Source organism: Suncus etruscus, chromosome 3, assembly GCF_024139225.1.
Source record: "Suncus etruscus isolate mSunEtr1 chromosome 3, mSunEtr1.pri.cur, whole genome shotgun sequence".
Taxonomy (NCBI): Eukaryota; Metazoa; Chordata; class Mammalia; order Eulipotyphla; family Soricidae; genus Suncus; species Suncus etruscus.
The window spans coordinates 85693520-85710817 of record NC_064850.1 but is presented as its reverse complement, the minus strand read 5'-3'; the positions used below and the strand labels follow the sequence as shown (position 1 = coordinate 85710817).

The following is a 17298-nucleotide window of genomic DNA, read 5'->3' as shown; positions in this document are numbered from 1 at the left end:
TTCTTTACTATTATTTACTGCTGAGAGCAGGGATATGCAACCTTTAAGACATAAAGAGCCACTTGAACTCTTTTCTAAAGGAAAAAAAAAAGACTTGGGAGCTGCAAAACCATTGCGACATTTAAAACAAATATAGTACTGCATACATTGTTTATCTTAATACTATATACAGGATTGTGCAGTTAGCTGTTGATCTGAAGCTTCAGGCTGCTGTCATCTATCTTAGAGTGAAATAGGCTAGTAGAGAAATATTTTTTTAATTGTTGTAACTTTTCTTGTTGCAGGAGGCTTGGAAAATCTGGGTGGGAGCAAGTAAGGGATTAGCCTAAAGTTGGGTGCTCAAGGTCAAGAAACACAGGAAATTGAAACCAAGGCCTCACAACTGCAAGGCTCTTTCATTTGTATCATATCTCCTGTCCCAAATCAGACATTATTTTAGTACATTATATTCCTTGCTTCTCTATCATCCATTGAAGTTAGGACTATTCATACTCCCATTTTAATTGATTAATAATTCTGTTCTTACAGAGGGTCAGAAACCTGTTTTTTAGCAAGTCCAAAGCAGAGTCCACATTCATTGGAGTCAAAAGTAACAATTGAAACTATAAATATTCACTAAAAGGAGTGTCGTTTTAACGGCCTTTTAAAAGTTGGTGAAGAATAGTCAGAGAACACCCAAGTGCCTCACAGTTATTCAGATAAATGGGTTATTGTGAATAATTCATCTTGCTCTCTGGGGAAAAAAAAGAAAAAAAGAAACAGCAACACATCTTAAAAGAAACTCCTGTGTTGTGTTGCTTCTGCCCTTAAAGGATGTGGGTGAAAGTGGCTCAATTCCCCAGGGTTGAGCTCAACTCCCTCTCCTGTCTTTGGTATGCTTTCTCTAAGTGTGTGTGTCTGCTTCTTACCTCTTTCATCTATATAGAAGGTTTTTTCTCTCCTGTCTTCTAAAGCTACATGCCCCTCTGCCAGAAAAAGAGAAACGTTTAAATGTCAAAGAACCTTTCCACAGGATTTGTTTATTAGTGTTTTCAGAACAAACACTGCCAGAATAAGGTCAAATAGAACTTTCATGGGGAATGAGACCTTAGAGATTTGTCTTATTATTTTATTTTGGGAGAAGATTTGCTGTTCTAAGGAATATGCAAATAACCAGGGTTGGCTTTATCCGCTGCTTCTCACTGGTACCTTTGATCTGGTACTTCTTTACAGATGATGGATCAGTTTCCTATACTCTGCATGCATAGTCACAACGTTTAGCGAGACCCTAATTATATGTCACCCAGGTCGTTGCAGTAGCCACTCTATGATTTAATATCCCCGATGCTGCAGATTTGACTGCCACTCCTTAAAGACTATCACTTCTTAAATAAAGCCTTTCAGTGTTACTCCACTACATTTGAGCCAGAGCCTAAGGTTCCTAGTTCATATCATTCTTGAACTAATTCAGATCTTCTGAAATATCTCTCCCAGATGTTCCTTTAACTTCCTTCTCTCTCACTTCCACTCAGTATTCTATTTTTCTCATCTCCCAGACACTTTCTTTCACTAAATGTTTTCATCTTTTCCTGTGCCCCTCACTCTGCTAAATATTCTTCTTTTTCCTCTGTTGGCCCTCACCTCTTCATCTCAGGACTTCTCAAAAATTACTTCTAAGAATGCCAGACTGTGATCCCTCAGTCTGGAAGCTTTAGCTCTTTAGTGGTTTTTAACATGGTGATTTACTTATTCACAGGCAGAGCCTGAAGCCTGTGGATTAAACCCCTTAATCCTAACTTTATACCTACTTATATTTATACTTATATTAGTTGATGTTTAGAAAATGTTTATTGAAATATATCTTTGAGCTATCTACTGGTAAAAATAAACGTAAATATAGTTTCACAAAAAAATCTTTCCTTGGCAAAATTTTTGCACTAAGCTTATTTTTTAAGCTCTGTCTATTTTGGAGGAAATATCTAATTTTGCTAATGCCTAGTAGGTATGGCATCAATAATTTAATAAAGCATAGGGTCTCTATTTAAAATTGAGATTTGAAATCACTGTGATGATTGTCCCCATATTGAGTACTTTGTGAGATTTTTTTAAAAGTATGGTATTTCTATTATTTATCCATAGAAGAAGTGTTGTAATAGTCATTAGATTTTTCTTTAATATTAAGCCTTGATTTCTTCAGGGGTATGTGCTATCATCTCTTTGGTTCAATTATAAATGTATCAAAGACCAAAATTTCTCAACCTTTATATCCCTCTGTAGATGCTGCTTCTCATTTGAAGTATATGAACATATTAGAGTGTTATCTTCTCATACATATTAAAAGATTCTGATGAACTCTTTGGGAAAACAATTAAGAACTTTTATTTATTTTAACTTAGTATAGTTATTTCTAATGTGGGGCCAAAGAGATAGGATGGAGGCAGAGTTTGCCTTGCATGCAGAAGGACACTGGCTCAGATCCCAGCATCCCATATGGTTCCCCGAGCCAGCCAGGAGTGATTTCTAAGTACAGAGCCAGGAGTAGCCCCTGAGCACTTCCATGTGTGATCCAAAAATAAAAAAGTTATTTCTAATGTAACATGTCTGTGAAAAATCTAGAGTCCCCAATTATTTAATTAAGTAGATAAATTAGTATGTCCCACAGTATTTATTGATAACTGGGGAAATGACATGACACAAATTACATTAATAAAAACTATGTTTAGACTCTAAATATTTCTTATCCCTTCAAGCAAGAATCTTCAGGCACCGTCTTGATCATTAATGACCTAAGAGACTTCTTTTACATTTATTATCATTTGGGGTTGAGCAGCAAAGTTATTAATTTTTCAAGAGTTGAGAACCAATTTTCTTTTTTTATACAAATGTCTTTCACTATACATATTAATAGGTTCTCATAATTTAATGAAGCCAGCCTTAAGAATATTTATTCTTTTTAATGTGCAAACTGGTACATTTCTTTGTATAAAGTTATAGATGAGTCTTGTCAACTCAACTCTGGGCATTTATGCATGAATTTTTCTTTAAAATACTTAATTTAGCATTATAGTTTATATTTAGTCCTCAACTCTGATTTGTTTAATATTAATTTTTTTATATTTTAATTTAGTTTCTTTTATTTTTATTTTTTTATTTATTTAAGTACCCTGTTGTTTTATTCTTATGTTGGTTACATTCCCCCTTGCTATTAAGGATGAAAATAGTGCTTTAACCCAATAAAAATTGATGTATATCTATTACTGGTTACAGGGCATATATTGTGTCCATTTTCTTTATCATTAAAGTATTAAATTCCGGGGTACGGGAGTGATAGTAGTAAGGGATTATTTGTCTTGCACATGGTTGACCCAGGTTCAATCTCCAGTATTCCATATGGTGCCCCAACACCGTATGAAGAGATTCCTGAGTGCAGAGCTTAAAATCACCAGTGTGCTCCAAAAGCAAACAAACAAAAAAATGTAGGGCCAAGAAATATATATTTTGTGGTGGAACACTCAGATATGTGAGGCTTTGAATTCAGTTTGATTCCTGAGTGTGCATGTGCGCTCGGGGGGGGGGGAGGGGGGAGAGAGAGAGAGAGAGAGAGACTGGCTTTTGTTTTTAGATTTTATCTACTAAAACATGGAAGGGCACAGGAATATCATAAACTCCACATGTTTATACCACAGGGGACAGAGTAATAAATAGTATAGCAGGTAGTACATTTGTCTTGTATGCAACTGACATGGGCTTAGTCCCTGGAATTTTACATAGTTACCCAATCCAGCCAAAAGTATTCCTAAGTGCAGAGTAGAAATAAGCCCTGAACATCACTGGGTATGGCCCAAAAACAACAACAACAACAACAACAACAACAAAATCGATACCACATCTTGAAAGAGTGTTTACCAAAAGAAAGTATGGATAGATTTGCTGTCTTTCAAATTATTTTAATAGATACTGTAATCCCAGAATGCATTTTATTGTACATTGCATTGTTATATCCTAAGTTTTGATATACACAATATTCATTTTTATATACTTAAAATATTAACCTACATCAAAGTTAAAGTTGGTGAGCAAATCAATAAGTAAAAATCAATTCTTAGGATCTGCCACCACTTGAACTAGAATCATGGATTCCCTGGAAAAGAGTGGAAAATGCCTTCTACACTTTTTTGGAAATATAATATATGAACATGTCTAGCCAAGCTGTATTTCATTGTAAGAATAGAAATGAAGACATTATCACATATTCAAAGAGCTTCGAAAAGTTTTCTAATAATAAACTGTTTTTTCTAAAATGTTCTTCTTTGATATGATTGTTGATTCACATGCAGTTGGATAAGTAATTTACCCTTCACCTACTTCCCCAAGCAGTAACTTCTTGTATAACCTTCATACAGAATCACTACCAGGAAATAAGTATTGATTTAATCCACTAATCTTTCTTAGATGTCACCAGTTTTACGTGAAATAATTTGTATGTGTTGTTTTATGCAATTTTATGCACATGATGATTTGAGTGACCACCATTTTCAAAAATAAAACTGTTTCTTCACAAAGAATCCCTAATTCCTCCTTACCTCACAGCCCCTTTCTTTTTTTTTTTTTTTTTTTTTTTTTTGGTTTTTGGGTCACACCCGGCTGTGCTCAGGGGTTACTCCTGGTTCTATGCTCAGAAATTGCTCCTGGCAGGCTCAGGGGACCATATGGGATGCCGGGATTCAAACCACCATCCTTCTGGATGCAAGGCAAATGCCTTACCTCCATGCTATCTCTCCAGCCCCTCAGCCCCTTTCTAATCTGCAACCACCCATTCTATTTTCATCTCTCAAATGTTGACATATCAAGAATTTAGTATTAATGGAATTATGCAGTATATAAACTCTAAGATTGACTTTTTTGGTGTTTATTTTTGCTTTGCTTTTTAATTTTTATTTTTTATGTTTTTATCTTAATTAAATCTTTATGCATTTATTTACAAGCATGATTGTAGTTGGTTTTCAGTCATAAACAGAACACCCCCTTCATCAGTGCAACATTGCCACACCAATGCCCCCAGCCCTCCTTCCAACCCCTGCCTGAATTCGAGACAGGCATTCTGCTCCTCTTACTCATTAAGATTGTGTAATAGGGGCCGGTGTGATGGTACAGTGGTAGGGCAATTTCCTTGCATGTGGCTGACCTAGAAAGGACCATGGTTTGATTCCCTGGTGTCCCATATGGTCCCCCAAGCTAGGGGTGGTTTTTGATCGCCTAGCCAGGAGTAAGTCCTGAGCATCGCTGGATGTGGCCCAAACACACACATACAAAAATTGTCATGATAGTTGTTAGTGTAGTTATTTCCCTAACTGAACACACCACTCTTTGTGGTAAGTTTCATATTGTGAGCAGTCCTTCCAGTCCTCATCTCTATTGTCTCTGGTCATTCTTACAAAAATGTCCTTGATTTTTCTTTTTTTTTTCTTTTTTCTTTATTTAAACATCTTGATTACATAAATGATTGTGATTAGGTTTGATTTTTCTTAAAATCCATTGATGAGTGAGATTATTTTGTATCTATCTCTCTCCGACTTATTTCACTCAGCATAATAGTTTCCATGTACATCCACATATAGGAAATTTTCATGACTTCATCTCTCCTGAAAGCTGCTTAATATTTCATTGTGTGTATATATATAATATATATATAAATATAATATACCACAGTTTCTTTAACCATTCATCTGTTGAAGGACATCTTGGTTGTTTCCAGAGTCTGGCTATTGTAAATAGCGCTGCAATGATATAGGTGTAAGGAAGGGATTTTGAATTGTATTTTTGTGTTCCTAGGGTATATCCTTAGGAGTGGTATAGCTGGATCAAATGGGAGCTCAATTTCCATTTTTTTGAGGAATCTCCATATTTTTTTCCATAGGGCTGGACTAGACAGCATTCCCACCAGCAGTGAATGAGAGTTGCTCTCTCTCCACATCCCCACCTGCACTGATTGATCTTGTTCTTTGTGATGTGTTCCAGTCTCTGTGGTGTGAGATATTACCTCATTGTTGTTTTGATTTACATCTCCCTGATGATTAGTGATGTGGAGCATTTTTTCATGTGTCTTTTGGCCATTTGTAGTTCTTCCTTGACAAAGTTCATTTCTTCTCCCCATATTTTGATGGGTTAGATTTTTTTTCTTGTTAATTTCTGTCAGTACCTTGAATATTATTGATATTAACCCCTTATCTGATGGATATTGGTGAATAGTTTCTACCATTCTGTGGGTGGCTTTTGTATCTTAGGCACTATTTCCTTGGAGGTGCAGAAGCTTCTCCAATTAATATAGTCCCATTTGTTTATCTCTGCTTCCACTTGTTTGGAGAGTGCTGTTTCCTTCTTGAGGAGTCCTTTATTCTCAATGTCATGCAGTGTTTTACCTACTTGTTGTTCTATATACCTTATGTTTTCAGGCCTGATAACAAGGTCTTTAATCCATTTGGATTTGACCTTTGTGCATGGTGTTAGCTGGGCATCTGAGTTCGCTTTTTTGCAAGTGGCTAACCAGTTGTGCCAACACCACGTGTTGAAGAGGCTTTCCTTGCTCCATTTTGAATTTCTTGCCCCTTTATCAAAGATTAGTTGATTGTATGTCTGGGGCACATTCTCTGAATATGCAAATCTATTCTGCTGATCTGAGGATCTGTCTTCATTCCAATATTATGCTGTTTTAATAACTGTTGCTTTGTAATACAATTTAAAATTGGGGACAGTAATGCCTCCCTATTTCTTTTCCCTATTTATTTTTATCTATTGCTGTGTCTACATTTTGTTGTAATTTCTTGGGTACATATTTAATTTTTACCTACTAAAATCTGCTCTCTATAGAAAGAGAAACTGTGACTTCATTTTCCTTTTGCTGACTGATACTGAACAGAATAGTAGTTATTATTTGTTTTTTTCAATGCTTTTATGTAAATATAACTTATGTACCATAAAATTTACCCAGTTAAAGTGTTCTAGTCAATGGTTATACACAATTCATAACACTGCAGTGACTACATAACATAAATTTTATACCTATTCAGCAATCATTCACACTTTCCACAGCCCAAAGCAACCACTTGATTAACTTCCTGGGTTTTTTTTGGGGGGGACGAGGGGGTCACACACAGTGGTGCTCAGGGATTGTTCCTGGCTTTGTGTTCAGAACTTGCTCCTGGTAGGCATGGGGTCCATATGAAATGCCAGGATTCGAACCACCGTCTGTCCTGAATCAGTTGTGTGCAAGGCAAACGCTCCACCACTGTGCTATTTCTCCGGCCCCAATTTCCTGGTTTTTAATATTGTTTTGTCTTTCAATAAAGCCTAAAAGATAACAAATGGCAAAAAAAATTTGAAGTAGTGAGCCTGGCCAAATTAATAAATACAATTAGAGAAGACTTTAGACTTTAGAAATATCCAATTTAGGGGCCAGAGCGGTGGTGCAAATGGTAGGGCATTTGCCTTGCACATGCTAACCTAGGATGGACCACAGTTTGATTCCCCAGCATCCCATATGGTCCCCCAAGCCAGGAACAATTTCAGAGCACATAGCCAGCAGTAATCACTGAGCTTCACTGGGTGTGGCCCAAAAAAAAAAAACCAAAAACAAAAACAAAACAAAACCAAAAAAAAGAAATATCCAATTTATATCCAATTTGGTGACTGGACACATAAGGTTAGAAGTAAGGCTTATGTCTTATAGCTGACCCTTGGCTCACAAGGACGGTCTCTCAGGTACTGCCAGTAATGATCCCTGAACACAAAGCCAGGATTTGACCCCAAGTATAGTTGAGTGAGCCCTGAGCGCAAAAAGAAACATCTAATCCAGAAGATTTAGTATGAAATTAAAACAGTATTTCATATCAGAGTTGAAAATCTGTAAGTAATTATTTACAGTACATTTGACTTTCTCTTTTGTACATATGTGTTAATAAAATAAAATAAAACAAAAAAAGACTCTACTAAAGTGAAAACTTTCTTTGAACAGGGCAATGGGTTCATGAAAACTTGCTACCTACTTCAAGAAAAAAAGGAAGATAGTTCAATGAGTAGAGCATTTGCCTTGTAAGCAGCCAATCAGGGTATAATTCCCACCATCCCATATGGTCTTCTCTCAAGCTGGCCAACATTGATCCCTGTGCTTAGAGCCAGAAGTAACCTCAGAGCACTACTGGGTGTGACTCCAAAACAAAACGAAAGAAGGGAGAGAATTAGTGGCAAGTGACTGAGGATCAAAAAGTGAAGTTGGTAATCCAAATATTTATTTTAAGTGTTTTATGAAAAGCATAATCAAGACCATTGATACTTGTCAACTGTCAACACAGTTTTATGTATGCTCATAAAATTTTTTAACTTAAAAACAGAACTTTCTGAGAAATGTGCTGTAGAATTGATTGTTTTTAAAGGTTTCTTTTATATCTCTGAAGAGAAAGTCAGATGTCTGCCACTGAATCCTATGAGCAACTCTTAAACTTTTTATCAACTACTAAAGCTAAAAATAAATCAAGCCAGGATATCTGTTGTTGTTTGGACTACAACTGGAGTGCTAGAGGCAACTCCCAGTAGTATCTGGGTTCAGAGGATAGGGGTAGAAATTCATAAATTGAACCTTGCTGACCTGCATTCAAAGTGCGCTCTCCAATCCTCTAAGCTGTCATCTCTAGCTGACCCCATGTCAGTAGATTTTTAAATTCTCCCTTCAGACAAAATGGAATCTTCATAAAAATTTCCATAGGAGGAACAGAATTGGGAAACTGAAAGTATCTTCCCCAATCTTACAAAATCAATTTCTTTTCCTCTTCTTTCTAAAACATTGTTATGACTAGAGAATTTAAGTATGTCTTGAGGTGGTAGTAGTTGTTATATTAGCTAGCTTCCCTTTTAAGTGAGAAATATTACTATAAATCAAAGAGATGATAGCTAGAGCCTCTGAATTTATGCAGTAGAATAATACTACATTGTATATATAGGGTTTTCTGCTTTAGTTTTTAAAAAAAACATACTTTGTTTTTGTAGATTTTAGATTTTTAGCTATGAGGTCAGTATAAATAGGACCTACAAAGTATCTGAGGAAGTGGAACAGAAGGGAGGCTGTGTCATTCAGGGTCAGTATCCTTACTACTGAGAACTTTGAGAAAAGGAGAACTATAGAAGGAAATGGAAGTGGCTGTAGGGGGGCCATGTTCATATGAACCTTGACTTTGAAGATATGCTTGGAAAGGCTTTGAGGCTGACCAGTGGACAATGTTAAAGATGCTAGTGTCAGTTTCAGGATGGCCCTGCAAAACAGAACAGATTTTTGTTGTTGTTTTACTTTTTTTTTTCACTTTATATATCATTTTATTTTTTTATCCCACCCTCCTGCCCCTCCCCTGGGGAGGCATTCTCTCTCTCTCTCTCTCCCTCTCTCTCTCTCTCTCTCTCTCTCTCTCTCTCTCTCTCTCTCTTTCTCTCACGCTCTCTCTCTCTATCTCTCTCCCTCCCACTTTTTCTTTTTTTATATACTGTGGATTACACTATTGCTTATGAAGAGGTAACATGCATATCACTTTATTCCCTTTCAGCACCCAGCAGAACAGGGTTTTGAATACTCCAATTATGGAGACCAAGGATTGACAAATACTAGAAACTTACAGAAATGAAGTTTAGACTGTATTACTTAGGAATCATTCTAAAACTCTGATAAGATATAAGCATTTTTTAGAGTATCCAGGGTCTAGGAAAATGTTATAATTGTTAGGAAAAGACTCAGAAATAGACCTTCTTGTGTGTTACTCAACTTGCTGTACATGGTCCAACAGAATTTGATATTCCTTCTGGAAGCTTTCAATGTAGGCTACTGGGAATACGTTATTAGAGTGTTTTATTTTATGTTTTATTTTTCATTCATTTATCAGCCAGTGCACATAGCCAGTGCTATAGGTGGGGCTCAGCACAATTGTTTGAGGCTTCTGTAGCAACTCACACTGGTTGTAGGCCATTTCAAAAAGATTACCCCATGACCTTTGAAAGGTGTGGCTTCTTCCTCTCTGTCTCAGTCAACAATTTATAGAGCTTCCCTTGCCTTTGATATCACAGTGATCCTCCTTAAAAGACATTGTTAGATGTACTCTTTTGATCAAGCTAATATAATTCTTCCCTCCTTGCTTTTGTCCCTTGAAGTCCTGCACTTCTCTGTAATCCTCTTGGGGAAATTTCTGCTTCCTGCATGAGACTGAAATAGCCAGGAATAATAATGGTCGTATATATTAATTTTCAAATATTTAGAAAGATGCATCTGTACACTTCACTCTTCATATACTTCAAAGGAGTAATTTAAAAATTCATTGGCATATCAGTTTTCCAGAGCTCCTAACGTTGCAGGAAGTTAAAACCTAATGTTTATTTGAAATATCCTCCTCTTCAAGGCTAAATTGTGAGCCTTGTTGGAGTCCTCATCTCATTAACTTCTTTTTCTGCCTCTCGAAGACCTCATTTGTAAACTTGAACCATGCATATTTAGCCAGCTCCAGCAGTTCCAAAAACAAAGTGGTTCCTGGTGCCAACTCAGCATATGCTGTGCTGTATTTTCAAAGCACCTGGTGATCTGTATTCAGTTGATAGCAGCATTCCCTGTACTGAATGTCTCCAGTCACTGAGATTCCCCTCTCTGAACGAATTCTCTACTTTCTTCTGGCATTAATAGTAATTTCAGAAAAACAGCATCAGCCACTGAATATTGAAGATAGAGAAGGAAGTGATTCTCTATTGCAACCCGACTCTTCCTTCAGAAAGGTAGAGGAGTTGTAGTATAGTCCTTACTTACTCATCACTACTCTTGCTTATTTTAATTAGTTTCCCTAACTTTAATATTTCAGTCTCTAGTTCTAACTACCTCCTCTCAATTCTCCTTCAAAGTTGAGCTTCCTCAATCCTAGCATTAATTTTTTTTTTGCACTGAATCAAATGCATGTAGTCTCCAGTTGTCTTCTGCTGTCTGCTGGAGGGGGTGATGCTTCAAGTCCACAAGTAGGTGACTGAACTGTATGCCACTGAACTATTTAATCCACAATATTCTGTGCTTTGTTTGAGACTGACAGCAGTGATGATGATATCTGTGAACTCTATGTCTATGCTGATACCCTCACATCAGATACTGCTGATGCTCTGTTTAGACATACAGATGAGGAGGAGGAGGAACCCGTTTTGAAGAATTTAACCTTTTTGATTTAGCTTGATTACCTGTTAAGCTATCGTTTTCTGCACTTTAAAGTTTTAAACTTATTGTTGCTAGTTTACAGTTTTTCTTTAGCAATAAATATTGAGAAACATTTAACCTACTGATTCCTCAATTATTGTAATTGTTTGGGGTATATATTTTTATTTTTTGATGAGTTGTTGGATCCTATTTGCTAGTATTTTTTTGAGAATCTTTTCATTTATGTTCATTACAGATATCAGCCTTTAATTCTTTTTTGTGTTGACTTGTTTGTATAAGGGTAATGTTTGCTTCATAGAAGCTGGAGTTTTTGTTTTTTCAATTTCCTAAAAGAGTCTAAAAATGATTGGCAGCAGATCTTCTAAAAGATTTGTAAGATCTTACTAGATTCAACTGGACATGGACTTATGTTTGGGGAGAGATTTTTGATTATCATTTTGATTTTTTTCTGAAATGATAGATCTATTTAAGTGTTCTATGTCTTCTTTGTTCATCCTTGGGAGGATATAGGTGTCCAAGAATTTATCCATTTCTTCTACGTTCTCTTGTTTAATGGCATAAAGTTTCTCAACATAATATTTCATGATTCATTCAATTTCTATAATATCTGTTGGCATGTGTCCACCTTTCATTTCTGATTTGGCTTATTGAGTTTCTTTTTAAGTTTTTAGTAAGTCCTGCTAGTGGTTAATCAATCTTGTTTTTGTTTGTTTGTTTGTTGGTTGGTTGGTTGCTTGCTTTATTAAAGAACCAACTCTTGGTTTTATTGATCTTTTGGATTGAGCTTTTTAGAGAGGATTCCAGTTCATTAATTTCTGCTCTAAGTTTTATTATTTACTTCCTCCTACCTGCCTTGGAGCCATTTTGCTTCTCATTTTCCAGTTTTTTCAGTTGTGCAGTCTAGTTATTTATGTGGGCCTTTTCTTTTTTGGGGGGTGGTGGTGGGTCAGGGGTTATTCCTGGCACTATGCTCCTGGCAGGCTCGGGGGAATATATGGTATGCTGGGATTTGAACCACCATCCTAATGCATGCAAAACAAATGCCTTACCTCCATGCTATCTCTCTAGCCCCCTTTTGTGGACTTTTTCTTCTTTCCTGATAAATGCTTGCTTAGCTATGAACTTTCCTCTCAACATCTCTTTTGCATTGTTCCACAAGTTTTGATAGGTCTTGTCCTCATTATTTGTTTCCAGGAATCTTTTGATTTCCCTGTGACCCACTGGTTGTTCAGTAACATGCTATTTAATTTCCTCATGTTTAAGTTGTTTCCCCATTTTTGTTTATAATTAACTTCTATTTTCAATGCATCATAGTTTTAGAAGATAGTTGGTATGATTTATATCTTCTTGACTTTGGAGATATATATTTTGTATGCCAACATGTGATCTGTCTTAGTGAATGTCTATTTGCATTGGGGATGAATGTGTATTTGACCTTTTGAAGATGAAAATCCCTTATATCTACCAAACCCATCTCTTTCATTTCTATCATCAGAATAAGTATTTTCTTACTGAGCTTTAGTTTAGCTGATCTGTCAAAAAGTTACATGTCATTTCTGTTTGAAATTTTCTCATTTCTGCTCTCATAGTCTCTTATGTTTTATTGGCTGTTCATTCAATGGTTTCTTTGAGTTCACTGGATTTCTCAACATTTCCTTTATATAATTCTTATCAGAGAGGTTTTATAGCTGTTTAATACTGTTTGGGTCTACACTTACTACATGTGGCAGAGTTCTGCATTGCTTCCCATTGTGGCTTCCCATTGCAGTCTTATGTGTTGTTAAGTGGTTTAGCAACTAAATTTATGAAGTCTTTGTATGCTCACCTGAGTATAAAAAGGTGAAATACAGGGATGTGCTTTTCTCTCCTGATCTTGGGTGAAATGGTGCTTCTGTGTTACAAAGAAGACCCATGCTATTCTTTCTGCCTTTTTTTTTAACCTTGGTTGCTAACAGCCCTTTCCTTTTTTGTTCTGTGCTTCTCACTTGGGCTTCCTCACCTGGGGGCAAAATGGTATTTCTGAATAACAAAAAAAATATTACTTCAAGGTTTTTTAAAAGTTTATTTAAAGAAAATGCATAAAATGCATTACATAGTTGACATAGTTGATCACAATACATTTATTTCAGATAAGTGAAAACAAATTTATTGGAAAAATTAGGAAGGGAAAAAAAGAAAATGGAAGAAGGAAGGAAGGAAGGAAAGAGAAAGAAAGGAAGGAAGGAAGGAAGGAAGGAAGGAAGGAAGGAAGGAAGGAAGGAAGGAAGGAAGGAAGGAAGGAAGGAAGGAAGGAAGGAAGGAAGGAAGGAAGGAGAAAGGAAGAAAAGAAAGAAAGAAGAGAGAAAAGAGGGAGGGAGGGAGGAAGAAGAAAAAGAAGAAGAAAAGAGTACAATAGCAAGCACATTTGTGAAAATTATTATATCCCCAATGGAGTCATTAATACAATAGCAGAACGTTTAGTAATCTCATGTTATTAGCTGTCTATTCTGCTAAATTGAGATGTTTCTTTGGGATGACAGCATCAAACAAATGATGTTGTCCAGAAATTCAAAGCACTATTACTGATACTAAGACTTTTAGGAATGTGTACTCAACTGTCAGGCAGTTTTCTGCTGCATGTGCCAGTATATCCATAATCTTTCACAGCTTGGTTTACATCTCATTCAAAAAAAGAGTAGTCTATGGAGCTGGTCCAATTTGAACATCTACTTTATGGTTTTATAAATGAGCTATAATTAAAAAGTACTAATATGAATTAATCTGGCACAGCCCAGAATTTTAAACTACAGCATCAGACACAGGGAGCAGTACATTATTGTCACAACTGGGCTAAAGGTAGAATATTTATTTCAGTCTACAAGTCAAAAGTGCATGGCTTGTTACAGCATGTATTTTCTCTTTATTACAGTAATAAAGACCACTCTGACTTTATAGAGGAAATTAAATTAAGTTTAAAGGGCAGCATTTAGCCTTCACTAGACTTGCATATTCAAGTCTAGTGACTTGGGGCCTACTTTAAAAGGAATGGCTGGTCCTTGGATTCACTTTTCCATAGGCCAATGTGTCTAGGAATATCTTTTGCATTACATCTCTAGAATGCTGATTGAACTGCCTTAGACTGTCTTTTTTCCAGATTCTGTTCAGAGACTAGAGTCTCAGCCAATTGGAAAACTTCTCAGGTTCTTGGAGCAGCTTTCTATCAGCTCTACTTAGATTATTCTTTAGATCTTCCACCTAAGATTGATCAATAAGAGGAATAGGTAACACAACAGTTTTTCTGCTGTAATCACTCTAATTTAAAAATCCAAAATTTTCGCTTCTTGGCCTTTTGGCTAAGATCAAGTGTAGTAAAAATCCAAAATTATTTATCTTTATTTTTATTTTTATTTCTGGCCTGTTATTAGTAGAGAGAAAAGCAAGTTAACAGAAAGGAAGAAGAGAAATGCATTTCAAATCGATATATTAAGCTTAAATGTTGTTTGTGGGTTTTTTTGGTTTTTTTTTTTTTTTTTTGGCTTTTGGTTTTTGGGTCACACCTGACAGCACACAGGGGTTACTCCTGGTTCTATGCTCAGAAATTGCTCCTGGCAGGCTCAAGGGACTATATGGGATGCCGGGATTCGAACCACCATTCTTCTGCATGCAAGCAAATGCCTTACCTCCATGCTATCTCTCCTGCCCCCGTTCATGTTTCTAATCGTTTGAGAAACCTTTTATAGTTTGGGATCAACATTTTATATAATCATCTCATTAAACACTTAATGCATTGCTTCTGTTTGCATTGTTAAATTGGTATGTTGAGTCCTGAACTTGGACTATGTTATATACATCTCTATGACCTCTTCTGACAAGGTTCTTACCTACTATTTTTCCTATAGATTGATTTTTATAGCTAAAGATTTAGTTAGGTTTAAATTTTACTTCATAATTGGCATTGTCTATTTTTGTCCCATCAGGGGACACTTAACACCAGAAGGCCTTTCTCATTCCTAAGAAACTATATATTCTTAGATGTTGTGATTTTCCCTACCATAAATTGGCTGTTCTGTTCAAATAATTTTTTGCAAAGATGCCCTGCACTTAACAGGTACTCATTAAAGCATTTATTTTTTAATTATCTTTATTTAAACACCGTGATTACAAACATGATTACAGATATATGATTACAGTCACGTAAAGAATACCCCTCTTGGGGCCGGGCGGTGGCGCTCGAGGTAAGGTGCCTGCCTTATCTGCGCTAGCCTAGGAGACGGACCGCGGTTCGATCCCCCGGCGTCCCATATGGTCCCCCAAGCCAGGAGCGACTTCTGAGCGCATAGCCAGGAGTAACCCCTGAGCGTCACCGGGTGTGGCCCAAAAAAAAACCAAAAAAAAAAAGAATACCCCTCTTCACCAGTGCAAGATTCCCACCACCAATTTCCCAGATCTCCCTCTTCCCCACCCCACCCACACCTGTACTCGAGACAGGTTTTCTACTTCCCTCATTTATTCACATTGTTATGATAGTTCTCAGTGTAGTTATTTCTCTACCTGCACTCATCACGCTATGTGACGAGCTTCATGTCATGAGCTGCACCTATCAGCCCTCATCTCTCTTGTCTCTGAGATACTGCTAAAAATGTCTTTCATTTTTCTTTTTATTTTTGGTTTTTGGGCCACACCCAGCAGCACTCAGGGGTTACTCCTGGCTATCTGCTCAGAAATAGCTCCTGGCAGGCATGTCCCATATGGGACACCGGGATTCGAACCAACCACCTTAGGTCCTGGATCGGCTGCTTACAAGGCAAACACCACTGTGCTATCTCTCCGGCCCCTCATTTTTCTTAAAACCCATAGATGAGTGAAACTATTCTGCGTCTTTCTCTCTCCCTCTGACTTATTTCACTCAGCATAATAGGTTCCATGTACATCCATGTATAGGAAAATTTCATGACTTCATCTCTCCTGACGGCTGCATAGTATTCCATTGTGTATATGTACCACAGTTTCTTTAGCCACTCATCTGTTGAAGGTCATCTTGGTTGTTTCCAGAGTCTGGCTATTGTAAAAAGCACTGCAATGAATATAGGTGTGAGGAAGGGATTTTTGTATTGTATTTTTGTGATCCTAGGGTATATTCTTAGGAGTGGTATAGCTGGATCATGTGGGAACTCAATTTCTAGTTTCTGGAGGAATCTTCATATCACTTTCCATAGAGGTTGGACTAGACGGCATTCCCACCAGCAGTGAAAAAGAGTTCCTTTCTCTCCACATCCCCACCAGCATTGCTTGTTTTTCTTTTTTGTGATGTGTGCCAATCTCAGTGGCATGAGGTGGTAACTCATAGTAGTTTTGATTTGCATCTCCCTTACGATTAGTGATGTTGAGCATCTTTTCATGTGCCTTTTGGCCATTTGCATTTCTTCTTTTACAAAGTGTCTGTTCATTTCTTCTCCCCATTTTTTGATGTTAGATTTTTTTTCTTGTATAGTTCTGTCAGTACCTTGTATATTTTGGATATTAGTCCTTTATCTGATGGGTATTGGGTGAATAATTTCTCCCACTCAGTGGGTGGCTTTTGTGTTCTGGGCACTATCTACTTTAAGGTGCAGAAGCTTCTCAGCTTAATGTAGTAGCATCTGTTTATCTCTGCTTCCACTTGTTTGGAGAGTGCTGATTTCTTCTTAAAGATGCCTTTAGTCTCAAAAAAAATAAAAATAAAAATAAACTATAAAACACGGCTCCAAGAAATGTTAGAACATGCGGAAATGGAAACACATACCCTACTCATGGATTGGCAGGATCAACATCATTAAAATGGCAATACTTCCAAAAGCATTATACAGATTTAATGTGATTCCTCTAAAAATACCCATGACATTCTTCAAAGAAGTGGATCAAACACTTCTAAAATTCATTTGGAACAATAAACAACCTCAAATAGCTAAAGCACTCCTTGGGAAAAGGAATATGGGAGGCATTATTTTCCCAAATTTTAAGCTGTATTACAAAACAATAGTTATAAAAACATCATGGTATTGGAATAAAGACAGACCCTCAGATCAGTGGAATAGGCTTGAGTACTCAGAAAATGTTCCCCAGGCATATAGCCACCTAGT

The 17298-nt window shown here is 36.7% G+C and overlaps 1 protein-coding gene and 1 pseudogene across 3 annotated transcripts in view; both read left to right on the top strand.

Annotated features, from left to right (window-relative positions):
* Positions 1–17298, top strand: part of PIP5K1B (phosphatidylinositol-4-phosphate 5-kinase type 1 beta) — a 370177-nt gene that overhangs the window by 250967 nt on the left and 101912 nt on the right. The gene's annotated exons all lie outside the window — the stretch shown is intronic.
* Positions 14513–14586, top strand: LOC126005432 (uncharacterized; annotated as a pseudogene).